Genomic DNA, 22,057 nt, shown 5'->3' with positions numbered 1-22,057 from the left:
ACATCACCACACACACCTGTTCAAACCACACTCCAGACATCCCAATCTGACCACCAGCCAGTCGAGTATCTTTAACCCAGTAGTCCACACTTACTTAACCCCTTAACATCCTCGTGGCCGGCTCCCGGTATGTTAAGCGCTCAGAAGCTGAGTGTGCTTCGTACCTGCTGGGTTCCGGTTGCTATTGCCAATCGGGCTGATGTCCGGTATTAACCCTTTAGACGCAGTGTCTAAATCGGAAGAAAATACTGCCGATTAGCTCAGCGGAGCTGTTCGGGACTGTCATCCTGAACAGCTGAGAGGACAGTGGGAGGCACCTTACCTTGCTCCTCACTGTCCGATTGGCGTTTGATTGCTCCAAGCCTGAGATGCAGGCTTGAGCAATCGAGCGCAGATAACACTGATCAATGCTATGCTATTGCATAGTATTGTTCAGTGTATGCAATCAAAGGATTGTATGTAATTGTCCCCTATAAGGGCAAAAAAAAAGTGTAAAAAAAAGTTTAAAATAAAGTGAATAAATGGGATTTAACCCCTTCCTGAATAAAACTTTTAATCACCCCCTTTTCCCATTAAAGAAAAAAATATGCAAAAATAAACATATGTGGTATCTCCGCGTGCATAAATGTCCGAACTATAGAAATATAATGTTACCTAAACCGCATGGTCAATGGCGTACGCGTAAGAAAAATCCAATTGTGTTTTTTTGGTCACTTTGTTTACCCTATAAAAATGTATAAAAAGCGATCAAAAAGTGCCATCAAAATAATCATGGTATCGATAAAAGCTTCAGATCACGGCGCAAAAAATAAGCCCTCACACTGCCCACTTTTAACAAAGTGCAGCCCATGACACTTTGTTAAAAGTGGGTGGGGCTTGGCATAAAAAGGGCTGATTTACTATAGTTTACAGTGATAAACAGCATAAACTATAGAAGAAATCTCCACTAGCTTGGAGCTAGTGTAGAATTCTACATGCAGTGTAAGGTCTGTGTATGCCTCTTAATAAATCCACCATATCCAACGGCTGCCGGATTTTTCTCAAGACTATTTTTTAACTCATCGGTCTCAGTAAATTACAACTGCAATAAATGGAGTTAAACCACTTTATTTTTCTGCTCAACACAGACACAGGTGGCAGCAGAGAACACTGTATTGAACCAAATAGAACTACACAACTTCCACCTAGGTATACAGCAGCTACAATTTAGTAGAAGGTGAGTTACAAACCTATATAACTTTCAAACACCTTTTTATATTAAAAAAAAATATATATATCAACATTTTAATAATAGTTTATTAAGGAAACATTACTTAAAAATATTAGATCCTCATTTTAATCAACAAGTTTTCTGCAACAGGTATTTTCTTATATTCTCCTCATGGCATGTGTGTTGGCAATAATAGCATAGCCTGTAACACTATTTTTGCCCTAAAAATACTGGAACCCCAACAAAATACCTGATGGGTTCTGTTATCAGTCAATGCTGTTTATTAGTATTTGTTGGTTTTCCCTGGAGACATGTAACATAAGATGCTACTACGGCTGTCACCACTGTCTTCCATGTGAGAGCAGCAGGATCACAAGCTCGAGATACGAAGACACCAAGGCACTGCTGGAGGGAGCTGCCTGATATGCTTGCCAGCAAGCTGGGCTGAGTTTCCCCTTTGTTTTCGTAGAGGGAAATGGTCATCGCTTTCAGATCTGTTTAGGAGCTGCATTGAGGAACCACACTGAGGAGCTTCTGCGCATCTAGACTAGATTTGCTCTATCAAAGCCCAAAGCCATGCCGCGGGCACACAGTAGTAATATACATCAGAATACCTTCTTGATGGTATTCTGACATATAATCACAGTGTGCAGCCAAAACGTGATACGAATGAGGTTGTTACAAATTAGAAAAGGAAAATGTAAAATTTGTTTCTGCTGTATCTACCTATGTTGTTAAAGGGGTATTCTAGGCCTTAAAAAATGTATCCCTTATGCGAAATCTGTGACCCCCCCCCTCAATCTCCAGAATGGCGGCCTGACTCTCCCCACTGCATGGAGTGGTGGGTTGGCGCATGCCCCATGCATTCTCTATGGGAGATTGGAGAAGCCAGATGCACTGGATAAGGGATAGGACATACATTTTTGTGTACTAAAATACCCTTTTTAATTTGCCTTTTGAATAATTTTTTTGTTCCTTTTTTGGGTGTATTCATTCATTTCAATATTTTATGCTGTTTCAAGCAATGTTCAGAGAGAGCTCTTAGTATGGCTGCTCTCTTCTCAACGGTGTCATTTGTTTTGTACAGAGTAAACTAAGGAATGTGTTTCATGGCTCTTCCTGTTGGAAAAGATCTGCCATGTAAATAGTATAAATTTTTACTTTGGCGTGTACTATGTACACAAAATAGAATGCAGATCTCTCTGTAATTGTGTAGCAGATGAAGCCTGTGCAAGAGAGATGGCAATAAACCAACAGTAACATGGGTCATGCTCCTTCTGGATATATAATTAAGGTGGCTGTTATTCCTCAATCTTTTTGTCAGCCGTGCACAAAAAATGAAACTCTCGTCTGGTTTTCAGCTAGCTGTTTCATATAAAGAAGGACAAAATGTCTGTAGTATTTATTTAAAGTATTCTGCTTGCATCTGGGGCCAAAGTATTTGCATTATGGCATATACATCCAAATATTACATAAGGAATGACTAAATATGCATTAATCCTGCAGATTATAACGTTTGATATGTTTAAAGCCGACCTATCAGCAGCTCAACACAGCTAAAAATAAACCCATGGCTGGATTCCCCTTCATGTTGGGATTTCCTGCATACCTTTATTATCTCCAGGGTCCTTTCCAGTGCCAAGATATCACGTGGCAGGACATCACTGCGGCTGGTATTAGGCAGAGCAGGCCGTCACTCCCACGACCAGTTCATCTCGGAAGGTGGGGACCAGGGCACCTCCTTTTGAAGATTGCTGAGTGATCAGAACTCCCCCCTCTGAATCAGACTCTTATACACTATCCTGTAAATAGGGGATACATTTTACATAACCATAGTACCCCTTTAAGTTCACTTCCATATGACTGGTTTCCTGCAACTGTAAAGAGGTGTGTGATCCGTGCACCCTAAACTATTAATGACAGTAAAATTAAAATGTTGTTGGGTTAGCAACAGGTCCTCTTTAAAGGGGTATTCCGGCTTTAGACATCCTATCCCCTATCCAAAGGATAGGGGATAAGATGTCTGATCACAGGGGTCTCGCCATTGGATCAAATTGGCCAACTAAGCAATTAGAGTATAGGGGTTTCAGGAGGGCTAACTAATGGCAGCACGGTAAGCCAGATAATTAATAAACAAAAGGAAAACAGGGGGGGCACTTACGAGTCAGAGTCTTCTGGAAGGTGTACACTTTGTCTTTTTATTCGGGTGCATAGAAATGCCTAAAAGCAGGACGCCAGGGTCCGCAGTAAGGTGCAGTGCCTGCACCTCGCTGCGGACCTTGGCGTCCTGCTTTTAGGATTTTCTATGCACCCGAATAAAAAGACAAAGTCTACACCTTCCAGAAGACTCTGACTCGTAAGTGCCCCCCCCTGTCTTCCTTTTGTTTCTACAAAATGCCATGTTTTGAAGTCTTATGAGGTTGAGGACTACGCCGAGGATCACTGGTGTGCGTGACAAGGGAAGCCGATAGCACATGTTTAAGGGAAGAGTGGAACGCCTGGGTACTCATCCAACAGTGCCGATCGCTGTGTCTTTATCTACTACAGATATAAGTTGGTATTTGGAGTGTGGGAGAAAACTGGAGTACTCAAAAAGAAAACCTGTGCGTACACAGAAGTCTACGTCAATGTTTTCTTTATCCAGTTTATTTTTTTATTATAATGGTAATAATTACAGCAGGTACATTTCTTTTAGAATTCTTTTAAAATGAAAAATTGTCCCTGTGTTTCTGACAGCGGTACACAATGTAACAGTATATAATGTGCAATGAGTTCTACATCCTAAGAAATCACATTTCACACCTATTATAGACGTATTGTAGATAAGTACAGACATTAGATTTTTGACAGGACAGAAAATGACTGGAGAGTGAATTTTACCTTCTTGAACCTATTGTTTATCTTTGCAGTTCTACTGAAATGACATGCATGCCTAGCCAAATGAATGAATGAAAGAGCCAAGGCTAACAGATAAATTGCAGCCAAGGCTATGTTGTTCAAGGCTATTACCATAACATGTGTTGTTAAAATGAATCCTGCTCTATTAAAAAGGACAGAGCTACTCCATTCAGCAATTACATGGAAAACACCCGAATGGAGGCCAAAACAACACTCTTTTGGCCTCCATCAAATGCAGGGGATCTTTGATTACGTTTACTGTCGGGAGACACATAAAAGGGGTACTCCAGTGGAATTTTTTTTTTTTTAAATCAACTGCTGCCAAAAAGTAACAGATTTGTAAATTACTTCTATTAAAAAATCTTTACCCTTCCAGTACTTATTAGCAGCTATGTGCTACAGAGGAAATTCTATTCTTTTTTTTATTTATTTTTTTGTCTTGTCCACAGTGCTCTCTGCTGACACTTGATGCCCGTATCAGAAACTGTCCAGAGCAGGAGAAAATCCCCATATTAAACATATGTTGCTCTGGACAGTTTCTGACACGGATAGAGGTGTCAGCAGAGAGCACTGTGGACAAGACAAAAAAAGAAATACAGCTGCTAGTAAGTACTGGAAGGGTAAAGATTTTTAATAGAAGTAATTTACAAATATGTTTAACTTTCTGGCACCAGTTCATTTACAAAAAAAGTTTTCCACCCCTTTAAGTTAAATGCAATGAAAGTATTTAATCCCATTGCCATAGATTTTCAGGGTATTTTGTCCCTCTGGTAGTTGGGACAATTTCACAGTTTTGAAATCCATAAATATAACCTAAATTACAAAACTAGAAAAAAAATCATACCAAATGCCATATATTTTTAACCCCTTAAGGACGCAGACCTTTTTAGCAAATCTGACCACTGTCACTTTAAGCATTAATAACTCTGGGATGCTTTTACTTTTCATTCTGATTCCAAGATAGTATTTTTTGTGACATGTTCTTCTTTATGTTAGTGGTAAAATTTTGTCGTTACTTGCATAATTTCTTTGCGAAAAATTCCCGAATTTGATGAAAAATCTGAAAATGTTGCATTTTTATAAGGAAAATTGATATCCCAAATAAATTACATATTGATTCACATATACAATATGTCTACTTTATGATGGCATCATAAAGTTGACATGTTTTTACTTTTGGAAGACACCAGAGGGCTTCAAAGTATAGCAGCAATTTTCCAATTTTTCACAAAATTTTCAAAATCAGAATTTTTCAGGGACCAGTTCAGTTTTGAAGTGGATTTGAGGGGCCTTCTTATTAGAAATACCCAGCAAATGACCCCATTATAAAAACTGTACCCCTCAAAGTATTCAAAATGACATTCAGTAAGTGTGTTAACCCTTTAGGTGTTTCACAGGAATAACAGCAATGTGAAGGAGAAAATTCAAAATCTTCATTTTTTACACTCACATGTTCTTCTAGACCCAGTTTTTGAATTTTATAAGGGGTAAAAGGAGAAAAATCTTCCTAAAGTTTGTAACCCAATTTCTCTCGAGTAAGGAAATACCTCATATAAGGATGTCAAGTGCTCTGTGGGTGCACTAGAGGGCTCAGAAGGGAAGAAGCGACAATGGGATTTTGTAGAGTGAGTTTTTCTGAAATGGTTTCTGGGGGGCATGTCCCATTTAGGAAGCCCCAATGGTGCCAGAACAGCAAGAAAACCCCCACATGGCATACTGTTTTGGAAACAAACCCCTTAGGGAATGTAACAAGGGGCCCAGTGAGCCTTAACACCCCACAGGTGTTTGACGACTTTTCGTTAAAGTCGGATGTGTAAATTAATTTTTACAAGGAGTAATAGGAGAAAATGTCCCCAAAATTTGTAACCCCATCTCTTCTGAGTATGAAAATGTCAAGTGCACTGCGGACGCACTACAATGCTCAGAAGAGAAGGAGTGTCATTTGGCTTTTGGAAAGCAAATTTAACTGAAATGATTTTTGGGGGCATGTCACATTTAGGAAGCCCATATGGTGCCAGAACAGCAAAAAAAAAAAAAACACATGGCATACTATTTTGGAAACTACACCCCTCAAGGAATGTAACAAGGGGTACATTGAGCCTTAACACCCCACAGGTGTTTGACGACTTTTAGTTAAAGTTGGATGTGTAAATTAATTTTTTCTCTCACTAAAATGCATTTTTTCCCCAAAATTTTACATTTCTACAAGGGATAATAGGAGAAAATGCCCCCCAAAATGTGTAACCCCATTTCTTCTGAGTATGGAAATACCCCATGTGTGGACGTCAAGTGCTCTGCTGGCACACTACAATGCTCAGAAGAGAAGGTGCGCCATTGAGATTATGGAGAGAGAATTTGGTCGGAATAGAAGTCGGGGGCCATGTGCGTTTACAAAGCCCCTGTGGAGCCAGAACAGTGGACCCCACCACATGTGACCCCATTTTGGAAATTACACCCTCACGGAATTTAATAAGGGGTGCAGTGAGCATTTACACCCCACTGGCATTTGGCAGATCTTAGGAACAGTGGGCTGTGCAAATGAAAAATTAAATTTTTCATTTTTACGAACCACTGTTCCAAAAATCTGTCAGACACCTGTGGGGCATAAATGTTCACTGCACCCCTTATTGCATTCCGTGAGGGGTGTAGTCTCCAAAATGGGGTCACATGTGGGGGGAGTCCATTGTTCTGGCACTATGGGGGCTTTGTAAACACGCTTGGGCTTCAATTCCGGACAAATTTTCTCTTTTTCCCAATGGCGCTCCTTCTCTTCTGAGCTTTGTAGTTCGCCCGCAGAGCACTTTACATCCACATATGGGGTATGTTCTTACTCAAAAGAAATGGGGTTGCAAATTTTGGGGGGCTTTTTTCCTATTTTCCCTTGTGAAAATGAAAAATTTTTGGTAACACCAGCATTTTAGTAAAAAAAAAAATTTTTTTTCATTCTCCAATCCAAATTTAACAAAAATTCATCAAACACCTGTGGGGTGTTCAGGCTCACTATAACCCTTGTTACGTTCTGTGAGGGGTGTAGTTTCCAAAATGGGGTCACATGTGGGTATTTATTGTTTTGCGTTTATGTCAGAACCTCTGTAAAATCAGCCACCCCTGTGCAAATCAACAATTTAGGCCTCAAATGTACATAGTGCGCTCTCATTCCTGAGCCTTGTTGTGCATCCGCAGAGCATTTTACATCCACATATGGGGTATTTCCGTACTCAGGAGAAACTGCGTTACAAATTTTGGGGGTATTTTTTTCCTTTTACATCTTGTGAAAATAAAAAGTATGGGGCAACACCAGCATGTTACACTAACCGGCTAATGTAGACCCAAAAGGGGTAAAAGGATAAAAAAGCCCCCCAAAATTTGTAACTCAATTTCTCCGGAAATACGGAAGTACGGAAATACCCCATATGTGGCCCTAAATTGTTTCCTTGAAATACGACAGGGCTCCGAAGTGAGAGAGCGCCATGCCCATTTGAGGACTAAAATAGGGATTGCATAGTGGTGGACATAGGGATATTCTACGCCAGTGATTCCCAAACAGGGTGCCTCCAGCTGTTGCTAGACTCCCAGCATGCCTGGACAGTCAGTGGCTCTCCGGAAATGCTGGGAGTTGTTGTTTTGCAACAGCTGGAGGCTCCGTTTTGGAAACACTGCCCTACAATATGTTTTTTATTTTTATTTGGGGGGACAGTGTAAGGGGGTATATGTAGTGTTTTACCCTTTATTATGTGTTAGTGTAGTGTAGTGTTTTTAGGGTACATTCACACTGACAGGTTTACAGTGAGTTTCCCGCTAGGAGTTTGCGCTGTGGCAGAAAATTTGCCGCAGCTCAAATTTGAAGCAGGAAACTTACTGTAAACCTGCCAGTGTGAATGTACCCTGTACTACTTTTGCAACAGCTGGAGGCACACTGGTTGGAAAACCTTCAGTTAGGTTCTGTTACCTAACAGTATTTTCCAACCAGGGTGCCTCCAGCTGTTGAAAAACTAAAACTCCCAGCATGTACTGATCGCCGAAAGGCATGCTGGGAGATGTAGTTATGCTACAGCTGGAGGTATGCAACTACAACTCCCAGCATGGCGAGACACCTATTTGCTGTTTGGGCATGCTGGGATTTGAAGTTTTGCAACATCTGGAGGGCTACAGTTTAGAAACCACTGCACAGTGCTCTCCATGCTGTGGCCCTACAGATGTTGCAAAACTACAAATCCCAGCATGCCCAGACAGCAAACTGCTGTGTGGGTATGCTGGGAGTTGTAGTTTTGCAAGATCTGGAGGGCCACAGTTTAGAGACCACTGCACAGTGATCTCCAAACTGTAGCAATCTAAATCTTGCAAAACTACAACTCCCAGCATGCCCAAACGGCTGTCTGGGCATGCCGGGAGTTGTAGTTTTGCAACATCTGGAGGGCTACAGTTTAGAGCCAAACTTTAGCCCCCCCCAGATGTTGCTAGGCAACTACTCACCGGCTTCCATAGTCTTCACCAGGGAGTCACGAGGGAGCTGCACGTCATCGCCGCCCGCCGTCACCGGCCAGGAAAGGGACCTCCACCGTCGCTGCCAGTCACGCTACAGTTCCCCGTTCTTTACCCCCCGAACCGAACTTTAACCCGCCCCCGATCTGCTATTGGTCGTCGCTTCTTGACAACCAATAGCAGGGATAGGAGGGGTGGCACCCTTGCCACCTAACTCCTATTCTTTTAGGGGGACCGGGGGTCTTGGACACCCCTGATCCCCCTGATTTTCCGGGTAACCAGACACCGGTATGACCCGGATCCGCCAAAAATCATCGGTCTGAATTGACCGGCGATTTCCGCCGATTGCCGACATGAGGGGGGGGGGGGACGCATATGCACAGGATGCCTGCTGATAGATATCAGCAGTCATCCCAGTCCCCAACCGGCTAGCGGCGGGGACCGGAATTCCCACGGGCATATCCATACGCCCTACGTCCTTAAGGACTCAGGATGCAGGGCGTATGCATACGCCCTGCATCCTGAAGAGTTTAATAGTAGATACCAGAAAGAAGTGTACCTGCAATTAACAAAAACTTTTTCTATATTGTAAATAATACCATTATATGTATATTTGTAATATACATTGGTTAAAAAATGTTTTATATTTTTGTCGCTGCAGCTATTATCTGTGTGTCTCTGTGAGGCGTCCAAATACAAGCAGGGCTCTGTACACTGAAGACAAGCAGGGCTCATAGCACTGAGGACAAGCAGGGTTCTGTACACTGAGGAAAAGCAGGGCTCTGTGCACTGAGGACAAGCAGGGCTCTGTGCAGTGAGGACAAGCAGGGCTCTGTACACTGAGGACAAGCAGGGCTCTGTACACTGAGGACAAGCAGGGCTCTGTGCACTGAGGACAAGCAGGGCTCTGTGCACTGAGGACAAGCAGGGCTCTGTACACTGAAGACAAGCAGGGCTCTGTACACTGTGGACAAGCAGGGCTCTGTACACTGAGGACAAGCAGGGCTCTGTGCACTGAGAACAAGCAGGGCTCTGTGCAGTGAGGACAAGCAGGCATCTGTACACTGAGGACAAGCAGGGCTCCGTACACCGAGAACAAGCAGGGCTCTGTGCACCGAGGACAAGCAGGGCTCTGTACACTGAGGACAAGCAGGGCTCTGTACACTGAGGACAAGCAGGGATCTGTACACTGAGGACAAGCAGGGCTCTGTGCACTGAGGACAAGCAGGGCTCTGTACACTGAGGACAAGCAGGGCTCTGTGCATTGAGAACAAGCAGGGCTCTGTACACCGAGGACAAGCGGGGCTCTGTGCACCGAGGACAAGCAGGGCTCTGTGCAGTGAGGACAAGCAGGGCTCTGTACACTGAGGACAAGCAGGGCTCCGTACACCGAGAACAAGCAGGGCTCTGTGCACCGAGGACAAGCAGGGCTCTGTACACTGAGGACAAGCAGGGCTCTGTGCACTGAGGACAAGCAGAGATCTGTACACTGAGGACAAGCAGGGCTCTGTGCAGTGAGGACAAGCAGGGCTCTGTGCAGTGAGGCTCACTCAGTGTAACACACTCCTGGCTCACACATCAGGATGATTGACAAGCCAGAAGCCTGCACAGAACCTTGTCCTGCCCTCACTTCCTGTATTTGGTCTCCTCGCAGAGACATATAGGTAATAGCTGCAGGGCAGCATTTTTTTCACCAAAAAATGTACAAATTTTGTAACCAATATATAATACAAAAATACATATAAGGATATTAGCTACATTATTTAAAAAGTAATTTTACATTAAAGGGTAGCTCCCACCAAGTACTATATAATCTAATATGTCCCTACCTATTAGTAATCTAGCCCTAACCCCCTACCTGGCTTCCCAAAAATTTGTTATCGCTTTAATAGAGCAGATTTAGTGCTTCTAAATCTGCTCTATAAAGCAGGGCAGGAAGCAGCGCTTCCCAACAGATGCAACGTCACTGATGCCTTGCTGGGCGCTTGCTTCCGCCCTCACATCGTCTATGCATGAGTGTTATTTATCTAATAGGGTGCCTCCAGCTGTTTACCAACTACAATTCCCAGCGTCCCATGATTGCTATTAGCTGTCAGGCCATGCTGAGAATTGTAGTTGTGAAACAGCTGGAGGCACCCTATTGTCTAGTGTCATAGTGTCACAAGAATGCCTCCCGCGAGTGCTACCATCACCGCTAGCGGGGACCCTGTGCCCACTAGCGGTGTCACAAGAATGCCTCCCGCGAGCGCGATCGCTACCATCACCGCTAGCGGGGTCCCTGTGCCCACTAGCAGTGTAACAAGAATGCGGAGCGTGACTCTGTTCCCCGTCCCTTTCAGCTCTCAGGGTACGGGAATAGATTGAAAAGCCTCGCGCGAGGCTAATGTAGTACTGCGCAGGCGCAGCACTACGCAAATAGCGTAGGGCTAACATAGGCAGAGCTAGGAGCCTGGCGTTAGCCTTACGCTATTTGCGTAGTACTGCGCATGCGCAGTACTACGTTAGCTGCGCGCGAGGATTTTAAATCTGTTTCCGTACCCTGAGAGCTGACAGGGATGGGGAACAGAGCCGCGCTCGGTATTCTTGTGACACCGCTAGTGGGCACAGGGACCCCGCTAGCGGTGATGGTAGCGATCGCGCTCGTGGGCACAGGGACAGGGTAACGGGGGCAGGCGGGCGGGGCCGTGCGCGAGGCCAGTGGAGCTGGCCAATGCGCGCAGCCCCAGCTATCAGCGTGCTCGCTCTCGCATGTTTGATTGACAGGCGGGAGCGAGCACAGCAGTGCCTGAATTTCGACTCATTGCCAGGCTTAAATGAGTCAAAATTCAGTAGTAACGTCACTGCCGAATGCATTCGGCCACTAGGAGGGCGACCCCTAGTGGCCGAATTTAAAAGTGATTTTAAACTTGTTTAAAATCACTTTTTTTTTTTATTAAAGTATATTAGAGATATGTTGTAGTACTTAAGTACTACAACATATCAATTTTTTACTTCATGACAGTGCCCATTTAAAGAATGCTTTAAATGTTGCCACATTTCATTCATGTTTTAAATTAATTTATTATTAAGCCATTCCTTCTGCCTCACATATTGGCCATAACAAAGTAATTGTTTTATTGCTGACCAACTTCATTGCTCACTCACAAACTGTAGTATTAATAACCCCCACACACCACAAACTTGGTAATACCTGGAACACTGACAACACTGCTCTCTGCTGACACCTCTCTCCGTGTCAGGAACTGTCCAGAGTAGGAGCAAATCCCTATAACAACCCTGTCCTGCTCTGGACAGTTCCTGACATGGACAGAGGTGTCAGCAGAGAGCACTGTGGTCAGACTATACAACTTCCTCTGGAGCATACAGCAGCTGATAAGTACTGAAAGGATTAAGATTTTTAAATAGAAGTCATTTACAAATTTGTTTAACTTTTTGGGCACCAGTTGATTAGAAAAAAAACTGCTTTCCACCAGTGTGCCCCTTTAACACTCCAGGCCAGACCTAGAGAAATTGTCACTGACACATTTTAAGATTACCCAAGGACCTGTACCATGAAGTGGGCATTGACTTTTGTTGTGAACTAACCACTGGGAGCCAAGTGGTGCACCAGTAATTCCAAGGACTACTGTATTTAGGGGTAGGACAATATATCAGTAAATCTCAGAGATTTCAGTTCTAAATGTGGGGTCCGACATATGCCTCCTGGGGAGGACTACCTACCTATTAAGGAGATCTGCTTACTAGGTGGACTACATGAATACTGGTGAGACATTACTGCCTATTGGGGAACTGCCAGCATAATACCTACCTGTAGACATATTTACCTTATAAAGGAGGTACCTTAATGCTGTGTGAGATATACTTAATAGGAAACATATCTACCTAATGGAGTATCTACCAATTTACTTTGGGGCACCAAGCAGGGCTTAAAGGGGCTATCCAGGAAAAAAAACTTTTTTTATATATATCAACTGGCTCCAGAAAGTTAAATAGATTTGTAAATCATTTCAATTTAAAAAATCTTATTCCTTTCAGTACGTATGAGCTGCGGAAGTTGAGTTGTTCTTTTCTGTCTAAGTGCTCTCTGATGACGCGTGTCTCGGGAACTGTCCAAAGTAGAAGCAAATCCCCATAGCAAACCTCTTCTACTCTGTGCAGTTCCCGAGACAAGCAGAGATGTCAGCAGAGAGCACTGTTGCCAGGCAGAAAAGAACAACTCAACTTCAACAGCTGATAATTATTGGAAGGACTAAGATTTGTTTAATAGAAGTAATTTACAAATCTGTTTAACTTTCTGGAGCCAGTTGATATACATTGTTTGTTCTTTTCCTGGAATTCTCCTTTAATTACTGTTAAGGGGACAATAGATGAGGGGATTGTATAGAGGTGGGATGTATGTAAGAAAAGAAAGGAGTCATGACTGGAAGAAGTCATCATGGCAGTTTGGAGAAGAAAAAGGAAAGAGAACAACCCCCTACAGACACTGGATGTAACTGCATTGTATCTTTAGGACTGGTGTTTCTCTCAGACCTCCCCCTGCCAACTGACCCGGTTTGGACTCTGGACTGATTGTATCAGACTTGGTGCCAAAGGACCTGGCTTGACGATGAGCAAAGATATTCTGTTGCTGGTGTTGTTTTATTGGCCAACCAAGTCTTTCACAGACAGTTCGCACTGAACATGACTGATGGCTCCAGCTCTGCCTCGTATGCAGTCCACATGCACAGCTACCCACCCGAGGGGAGGCCCAATTCTGATTTTTGCTTTAAAGCCCTATGAATTCCAAGTATGCCACTGCTTTTAGGAATAACATTCAGTCCATACTGTGCCTAATGTGCTGGGACGATAAAGTACTTTAGATGAGGGGGGAGAAGGAGGTTACAACAGATTTGTAAGGTACTATGTGAGCAGGTGAGTGTGGTTAAATTAAAGTCATTGTTTTCTGAACTGTAATACAGGCTTTTATGACTCATAATTGGATATTTGGTATATTCATCTTTCTTCTCCTGCTAATGAATAGTCTAAGCAAGCAATGACCCACTATTCAAATATAGATATCAGGGTTGTACATCTTTCATGTACTGGTAATATATTGGCAGGGCAGAACTGGGACTGAGAAGTAGCCCTGGCATTCAAATTCCAACAGCCCACATACAATATGGTTCCCTTCCATATCATGGAAATATAGGGTAGTGCAATATCTACTACAACACATTTTGCTGGTCAGCTTGTCACTACTCACAATCAATTTCAATGTAGCATAATCCCACAGTTAATCAAAGTCTTACATCCATAATATAAACACAAAAATATGTCCAATGTTTTGTTAGTGTGAAAGCTGCCTAATTATGTTACAGGAAAACCAGTGGTACTGGCTGGTAGTGTGGGTGATGCTGATTAAAATAATGTCTACCATGCCCAGATCTGTGCCTGCGTTCACCCATTATCTTATTTTTTTCAAAATATGCTAATGAGGCACAAGTGACATGGACGGGGTTACGAGCCGAGCCTCGGGCACTGTGACGTCAGCGCTGTCCGTTCAGTGCTCGGCCCGGCTAATGAGTATTCATTCCCTCCCTCCGCCTCTCCCCTGGCTGCTGTAATGATGTTGCGCTAAGGCCGCTCCTGGTTGTACCCAGGAAACAGCACATGCGCAGTAGAAGTGCTTACTGAGCGTGGAGGTGGGGGAGAGACAGAGGGAGGGAATGAATACTCATTAGCCACGCCCCTGCCACTTGTGCCTCATAAGCATATTTAGAAAATAGAAGTCACGCCAGCAATCTCAGCCTCCACAGTGCAGGCGCTGATGAATGACATAATCCCGTCTACAGTGGATTGGGGGTGGAGATCATGGTCTCCTTTCAGTGAAGGCTGCATGTGTGTGCACATACAGTTAAAAGCGGCACTCGCTGCTTTCAACTGTATGTGCCTGGTGGCAAATGGGCCCTTTCCCTGGCCCAGGCCCTCGAGTGGTGCCTTTGTGCCTAACTTGTCAGTCCGCCCCTGTGTAGATCACATGCAACTCAAGGGTTATGGTAATCAATGGTACTACAGCTGTAGCACCACAGATAATATTAATTACCAGCATCACAAAATGAAGGGAAGGCCTTATCCATGCATTTCAAGGAGTAATAACAGAGGAATATCACAAAACAGAGCACTAAGTAAAGAGACTCAACTATAATCTTATGGGTAATAGAAGGATTAATTATAACACAATTCAGGAGAGATGACAGCTGCTCTAATACGGTGACTCAAAAGTGACGTATGTGCCTGAATAAAAAAAAAAAAAAGGATACAAGACACAGTAGGAAACTTGAGGGTATACCTGGAAGCGGCATTTAGCTGAGCTTCATTCCAGCAGCCATCTTGGACGTGTAAGGAGCGTCCATGCATCCTCACTGTCTGTCATCTCCTGTCATGTCTGCCACAGGAATGAAGCTCAGCTGAACGCCATTTCCGGGTGTACCCAAGAAGCGGCGCATGCGCCCTACTGCAGCATAGAGCAAGCACGGTTGAAATGCGGCCGAGACCTGACCGAGACCTGCCTGTCTGCTTCAATGGGTGGAGCGATCGCTTGGGGGGAGAGAGATCAATCTGCAACTAATGCAACAGCTGTAGGCACCCTGATTGAAAACCACAGGTCTTTTGAATGGATGCAGCTCATTTATGTTTCAATGGGTGGGGTGGCTGATGTGTGGGAGGGAGGAAAATGGAACTATGGTATTTGTAGTCAAAAAAATAAAAATCAAACAGGAAATACCAGATCACAAAATGCTAGCCACAGTATTATGGTAATCTCACAACATAGCCATTTAACCCCAAGACAAGCGCAGATTCTTCCTAAGCATGTCCATCATGGAGGGGCAACCTGTGCATAACTAGCTTGCCCCCTGACTGGTGAGCAGTTAAGGGGTTAAGAAATGTACAGGCAAGGTTTTTTAGCCCCCTCCCCCGCCTGTAAAACTTGCCAGTGGCTACAGTGGTATGTCCCATGGGTAGGGGGGAAGGAGTGCACCAATCAGGGGTTTAATAGTTTCCCGGGCTTTCAGGGGCCCTCCCCTGGGTATTTATAGCTGTGGTGCCTCCCTTCCCCCCTCAATCTGCCCAGGACCCGGAGTTTTGTCTGCCGGTTGGTATGTATCTGCCCCTTATTTATGGCCCGGATGGAGCAAGAGGGTGAGGGCTGGCATGCTCGCTTGTGGCTGAGCTGGCCTCCCCTCCTGTTGCACCCTGGCGTTGGGTTCGGGAGGCTGGCGGACCTCTCACAGTCCCGCTCTCCTTCCCCCTGTCCTGCCCGTTCCTTTAATCCCCTTCCCTGTCCCGTTCCTTTAATCTCCTGCCCGTTCCTTTCATCTCCTGCCCGTTCCTTTAATCTTAATCTCCTGCCCGTTCCTTCAATCCTTTTCCCTGGCCCGAACTCCCCTTCCCATGCGTGCTCCTTTTGAGCGCGCTTTGCCTCCTTCCCCCGTTACTGTCACCTCCGTTTGCGGTGGCGGCCCCCTGGGTGGCTGCTGCTGCTGTTTTTTTTTATTTATTTTTTTTTTTTTATAGGCTTGCGCAAATGGACGTTTATTAACGTCCATTTGCGTGTTCCCAGCTATAATGCGCGATCACAAGTTGAGCGCGCATCATAGCCATAACCAGGACCCATGCTAATGCCGGACATCGCCGATCGGGCAGATGTCCGGCATTACCTTTTGGATGCGGCGATCAAAGTTGATCGCCGCATCTGAATGTATGTATAGGCGTCCCGGCTGCTCAGTCGGGCTGATCGGGACCATCGCGATTAAATCGCGATGTCCCGATCAGCTGGAACGCAGCAGGAGGGTCACTCACCTGCCTCGTGGATTGATTGCTCCAAGCCTGAAATTCAGGCTTGAGCAATCAATCACTGATGACCCAGATCATTGCCATGTTAACACATGGCAAGTGATCTGTGTTAGGATCTGTGTGTGTGCAGTGTTGTGGCTCCCTGTGGGAGCTATAGCATTGCACACAAAAAAAAATAAAAAATAAAAAGTATGTTCATGAAGATCTATTTAACCCTTGCCATAAAACGTTTGGCACACTACTCCCCCCCCCCCCCCCTTTTTTCCCCTATACAAAAAAATTAATTAATAAATAAAATAAATAAATAAATAAATAAATAAAAAATAAATAAATAAATAAAAATAACAAAATAATAGAATAAATTAAATAATAATTAAATAAAATATAAAAATCTGTATTACATCAAGCATATACACATATACGGTATCGCTGCTTGCGTACATGTCCGTACTATCTAAATGTATCTTCGATTGCAGTATTCAAAAGTAAATAAATAAATAAATAAATAAAAAATAACATAAATAAATTAACCCCTTAAGGACCAAGGGCGTACAGGTACGCCCTTGGTCCTGCTCTCCTGATATAACTGTTACTGTGTAACCCCGCGTAATATCACGGCGGGCCCGGCGTCATAGTGAAGCCGGGACCCGCCTCTAATAGCGCGCAGCGCCGATCGCGGCGCCGCGCGCTATTAACCCTTTAGCCGCGCGCTCAGAGCTGAGCCGCGCGGCTAAAAGTGAAAGTGAAAGTTCCCGACTAGCTCAGTCGAGCTGTTCAGGATAGCCGCGGCTAATCGCGGCATCCCGAACAGCTGACAGGACAGCGGGAGGGCCCCTTCCTGCCTCCTCGCTGTCCGATCGCCGAATGACTGCTCAGTGCCTGAGATCCAGGCATGAGCAGTCATGCGGCAGAATCGTTGATCACTGGTTTCTTATGAGAAACCAGTGATCAACATAGAAGATCAGTGTGTGCAGTGTTATAGGTCCCTATGGGACCTATAACACTGCAAAAAAAAAGTTGAAAAAAAAAGTGAATAAAGATCATTTAACTCCTCCCCTATTAAAAGTTTGAATCACCCCCCTTTTCCAATAAAAAAAAAAACACAGTGTAAATAAAAATAAAAATAAACATATGTGGTATCACCGCGTGCGGAAATGTCCGAATTATAAAAATATATCATTAATTAAACCGCTCGGTCAATGGCGTGCGCGCAAAAAAATTCCAAAGTCCAAAATAGTGCATTTTTGGTCACTTTTTATATAATTTAAAAATGAATAAAAAGTGATCAATAAGTCCTATCAATGCAAAAATGGTACCGTTAAAAACTTCAGATCACGGCGCAAAAAATTAGCCCTCATACCGCCCCATACACGGAAAAATAAAAAAGTTATAGGGGTCAGAAGATGACAATTTTAAACGTATTAATTTTCCTGCATGTAGTTATGATTTTTTCCAGAAGTCCGACAAAATCACACCTATATAAGTAGGGTATCATTTTAATCGTATGGACCTACAGAATACATATCAGGTGTCATTTTTACCGAAAAATGTACTACGTAGAAACGGAAGCCGCCAAAATTTACAAAACAGCGGTTTTTTTTCAATTTTGTCGCACAATGATTTTTTTTCCCGCTTCACCATAGATTTTTGGGCAAAGTGAATGATGTCATTACAAAGTAGAATTGGTGGCGCAAAAAATAAGCCATCATATGGATTTTTAGGTGTAAATTTGAAAGAGTTATGATTTTTTAAAGGCAAGGAGCAAAAAACGAAAATGCAAAAACGGAAAAAACCCCGGTCCTTAAGGGGTTAATTAATTAATATTACAAAAAAAAAAAAAAAAATTTTTTTAAATAAATAAATAAAAATTTATACATAATAATAAATAAATTACAATGAAATGAACAAGTACAAACTGTGTAGATTTCAATACACATACGCATGTGGTATCAAAGGCCACGTGCGTCAATGTCCGAACTATCAAGTTATATATCCTCATTTGATCGCACGGTTTAGGGTGTAGGCGCAAATTAATAATTAAATATATAAATTCTACAGTCCCATATAGTGTATTTTGGTCGCTTTTTATACCTAAAAAAATTAATAAAAAAATAAATAAATAATCACAACTCTGATTGACACGACACTGGTACCGCTGTAAACTTCGGATCACGGTGCATGGTTCTTGCAGCCACTGCACCCCAAACCCTCCATCACCTCTCCGCCCCGAGTTCCAAAAAAAAAAAAAAAAAAATAATAATAAATAAAATAAAAAAATAAAAAAAAAATTATAATAAAAAATAAAAATAAAATAAAAACCCACTGCGGCCGCTGCTGTCCCTCTTCCTGAGTCCTCTGCTGCTGGTTTTCCGGCGCCATTCCGGGCGGCGGCAGAGTACCCGCGACCAGGTGGTCTCCAGCGTGCCTTGTCCCACGCCTGCGGTGGTGAAGTGGTTCCTCCATCTTTTGTGCCTTCTACATCTTCTGGACTTAGTGAGCGTTCTGTTGCGGGGGGCAGGGGTGGCTCTATTTTCGTGCCTGCCCTTGGTGCTTTGGCAGGCCAGTTGTCTTCAGCTGGCTAGGCTGGGTTGGTGCCCTCTCCTTCCCTGGTTAGTGTGCTTATGGCTGTTCTGGGTAGTATCCGCCTTTTGTTCCTGTGTGTTTGTTGGGTTTGGGTCTCGGATATAGGTGTATGTCTATGTTGGTCTCTGGTTGTGAGTTGGGTACGTCTCTTCTTGACGGGGTGCTTTGGTGTGGTATCATTTTCTGCGGTGCTCACTTAGGTGAGTGGTCTTTTGGCCCTCCGCTCTGGATGACCGGGTTTTGTGGACTTAGCTCCTGAGGCTTGTTCCATATCCTGATTGGGTGGCACCCAGTTACGGTTTTGTTTCTTTTGGTTTTCTCCCCTCTTGGTTTGGTGTTTCTCTCCGTCACTAGTTGTAGTCCCTCTCTGCAGCTCTGTTCGTCCCAGTGTATTGTCTGATGTTTTCGCCTGTTTTGCTCCCGATCTCTGGTAGGCATGGGACTCCTGTATGTCGTGCTGGGTGCTTTCGCTGATGTGGCGGTGGGAAGGTTTCGCTTGGGTCTCAGTTTGTCTTTCCTTGTGGGTTCTTCTTTGTGGTTGTTTTTCCGGAGGGGGATTCTCCTGTGCTCTACGCTTGTTGGGGTGTGGTTTGTTGCAGTCTTCCGCATGCTGTGTTGGCGTTGGTCTGCAGTTTTCCTGTGAACGGGGAGTGTTTGCATTTTCTCTGTTTTGGTTTCCTCGGGGCTTGCTAGGTGCCCCTGTTCCGGTCCTTGCTGGTTTACTGTATGTTCCGCGTGGAATATGGTTCTGGGCGGAGTTTTTTCCTGCAGGTTGTCTCTGGCCACCGAGGGTGTCTGGTATTTGTGCCTCCACATATGTGCCCCTGGTACGCTATGGGCTGACATTTCGGTTGGTTGGGGTTTTTTTCAGGAGTTGGGCAGTGGACTGGCCTGCTTTCAGTTCCCCGTTGCAGTGCACGGGGAGCTCGCTCTGTTCTCGGTTGTGGCTGGTTTGGTCGGTTGTTGGTGTGGTGTTTGGTTTTCCAGTGATGCTGCGGTGGGTTTCTGCCATGCTTGGGGTTTTGTTTGAGCTTTTCCCTTGGTGTTGGTTGTGGGACTTTGGGTGCTTGCTTCGGCAGCTCATGTTTTAGACTTGTACTTGGTTGCGCGCTATTTTTGTGATGCTTTTCTTCTTTTCTAGTGTGTGCTTTGAGTGATCGGGGGCGTGTTTTCTTCCTGTGCTCTGCCTGTTGCATCTAGTGCTTCGCTGTTTGGAGTTACAATTTCTTTCGGGGCTACGCTCCCTGGGGTCGGTATTGGGTGTTGATGTTTTGTCCCGTTTTCTCTGGCTGTAGTTCCGGAGGGTTGCTTGTGTGGCCAGCCCGTGGGTCCTTGGGGAGAGTGGTGTAATTCTTGGTCCGCTTTGGTGGCTCCTGCGGCTTGGTCGCACTCACGGTACGACGCTTGCGAGTGGTTAGGTTGGTGTAGAGGCCGGGATGTCTACAGTCGAGGAGGGTCCCGGAGGTTCCAGAGGGTCTGTGGACAGCGGATAAAACATAAAAAAAAAAAAAAATTATATATATTGGTTTCTATGCCTGGACTGCCCTTTGATGTACCTTACAAGGTTCTGATGTTTGATTTACTGTTTCGTTTTAATAGGATGTGATAATGGAAGTTATCTGCTGTGTCACCTCTCCAAGGAGGTTCGAGATTTGGGCAGTGTTCTCAGTGTATCCAAATAACATTCTGAGTATGTGATGCTGGGATCTTCACCTGTTCATGTGAATCACCTACAAAAAAAAAAAAAATATATGAAATGTTGGTTGGCTTTCCCGCTGTGCTGCGATCCAGTGGGGTGCGGTTGGCGCACGGCACATGGCAGGGGGTGATTTTCTTTCTGCTTTGCAGGTGGTGTATACCTAGGGGGCCCGCGAGTGGGTGGTGTATACCTAGGGGCTGGGCCTGCGAGTGGGCGGCCTTGCTGTCGGCAACCGTTTTTTTTTCCTATCAATTTTTGGGTCGCTTGGTGGCGGCTGCGGGTCGGGTTTTTTGGTTGTCGTTTTGCGTAATTTTTCTAATCCGAGATTTTGCGCTAGCTTTTTTCAGGGCTATGTGGATGGGGTACTTTTTCTTTCTCCTCGTCTCCTTCCATGGGACTTGGGGGTCCGTGTTTTTGGGTGCCTATTTTGTGCGTTTCATGGAAAATGTTTAAAAAGTTTTTAAAAAAATAAATAAAAATAAGGCCCGTCGGTCCGAGACTGTTTAGGCGATCCGGGAGACGCAGCTCGTGCTTCATGAGGGTCCGTGAATGACTGTTTTGTGAGTTCGGGTTTGCTCTCTTTTTGTATCGGGGCCGGCGGAGGTGGCTGGGTTTCCGGAGAGGGTAGCGCTGCACGTGGGGCACGGGCGATCTGCATGTTGTGTTGCTATTTTTGCCCAGTTTGATGTTTCCCATGTGTGTTTTTGTTTTAAGAGCGGCTTTCCGCAAGGTGGTGCGAGTGCTGCAGCACTCTTCGGTGTATGGGCGAGTCTGAGAGAGAAGTTCACATGAGTTATTTAAAAAAAAAAAAAAAAAAATTTAAACACATAAAAAAAAAATAAAAAAAAATGGTCCTGGTGGCAGGTACCTCGGATTTCCTGGAGAGGAAATGTGTTGAGCGGATTTCCTGGAGAGGAAATGTGTTGAGCGGATTTCCTGGAGAGGAAATGTGTTGAGCGGATTTCCTGGAGAGGAAAGGCGCTGAGCGGATTTCCTGGAGAGGAAGTGTGTTGGGTGTGTCGGGGGGCTGAGGTGGCCCCAGGTGTTGGCTATCCAGTATCTCTCGGGTGGGGGTCGGAGTCCAGTGTAGGGCTAACTGGTCTCCTCCGTGGCGGTAAGAAGACGGTGAAAGCGGGGTCAACCCGGGGTAGACCTCCACACAGGACAGTGTGGCAGCACCTCTCGGGTTGGCAAGAAGCCAATCGGTGTCTTTGTTACAGTTAAATTGTTATTTATATAAGTAATTTTATAAATAAAGCTGTGGCCGATTCCCACCCACGGAAAAGTTGAATTGTTGTTGTGTCAGTTATTATTTAATTCATTATTGTAGTAAGGGGGAGGGGTAGTTATAG

At 44.4% G+C, this 22,057-nt stretch overlaps 1 long non-coding RNA gene across 2 annotated transcripts in view; it reads left to right on the top strand.

Moving 5' to 3' along the window:
- Positions 1–22,057, top strand: part of LOC130361899 (uncharacterized) — a 105,210-nt gene that overhangs the window by 69,947 nt on the left and 13,206 nt on the right. The window contains exon 2 of one of the 2 annotated variants that reach the window (XR_008891195.1): positions 1,128–1,216. The exons of the other annotated variant lie outside the window; for it this stretch is intronic. This is a non-coding gene — a long non-coding RNA (uncharacterized LOC130361899). The remainder of the gene's footprint in view (positions 1–1,127; positions 1,217–22,057) is intronic. 2 annotated transcript variants of the gene reach the window in all.

This window comes from Hyla sarda, chromosome 3, assembly GCF_029499605.1.
Source record: "Hyla sarda isolate aHylSar1 chromosome 3, aHylSar1.hap1, whole genome shotgun sequence".
Lineage (NCBI taxonomy): Eukaryota > Metazoa > Chordata > Amphibia > Anura > Hylidae > Hyla > Hyla sarda.
This window is presented reverse-complemented; position numbering and strand designations above follow the sequence as displayed.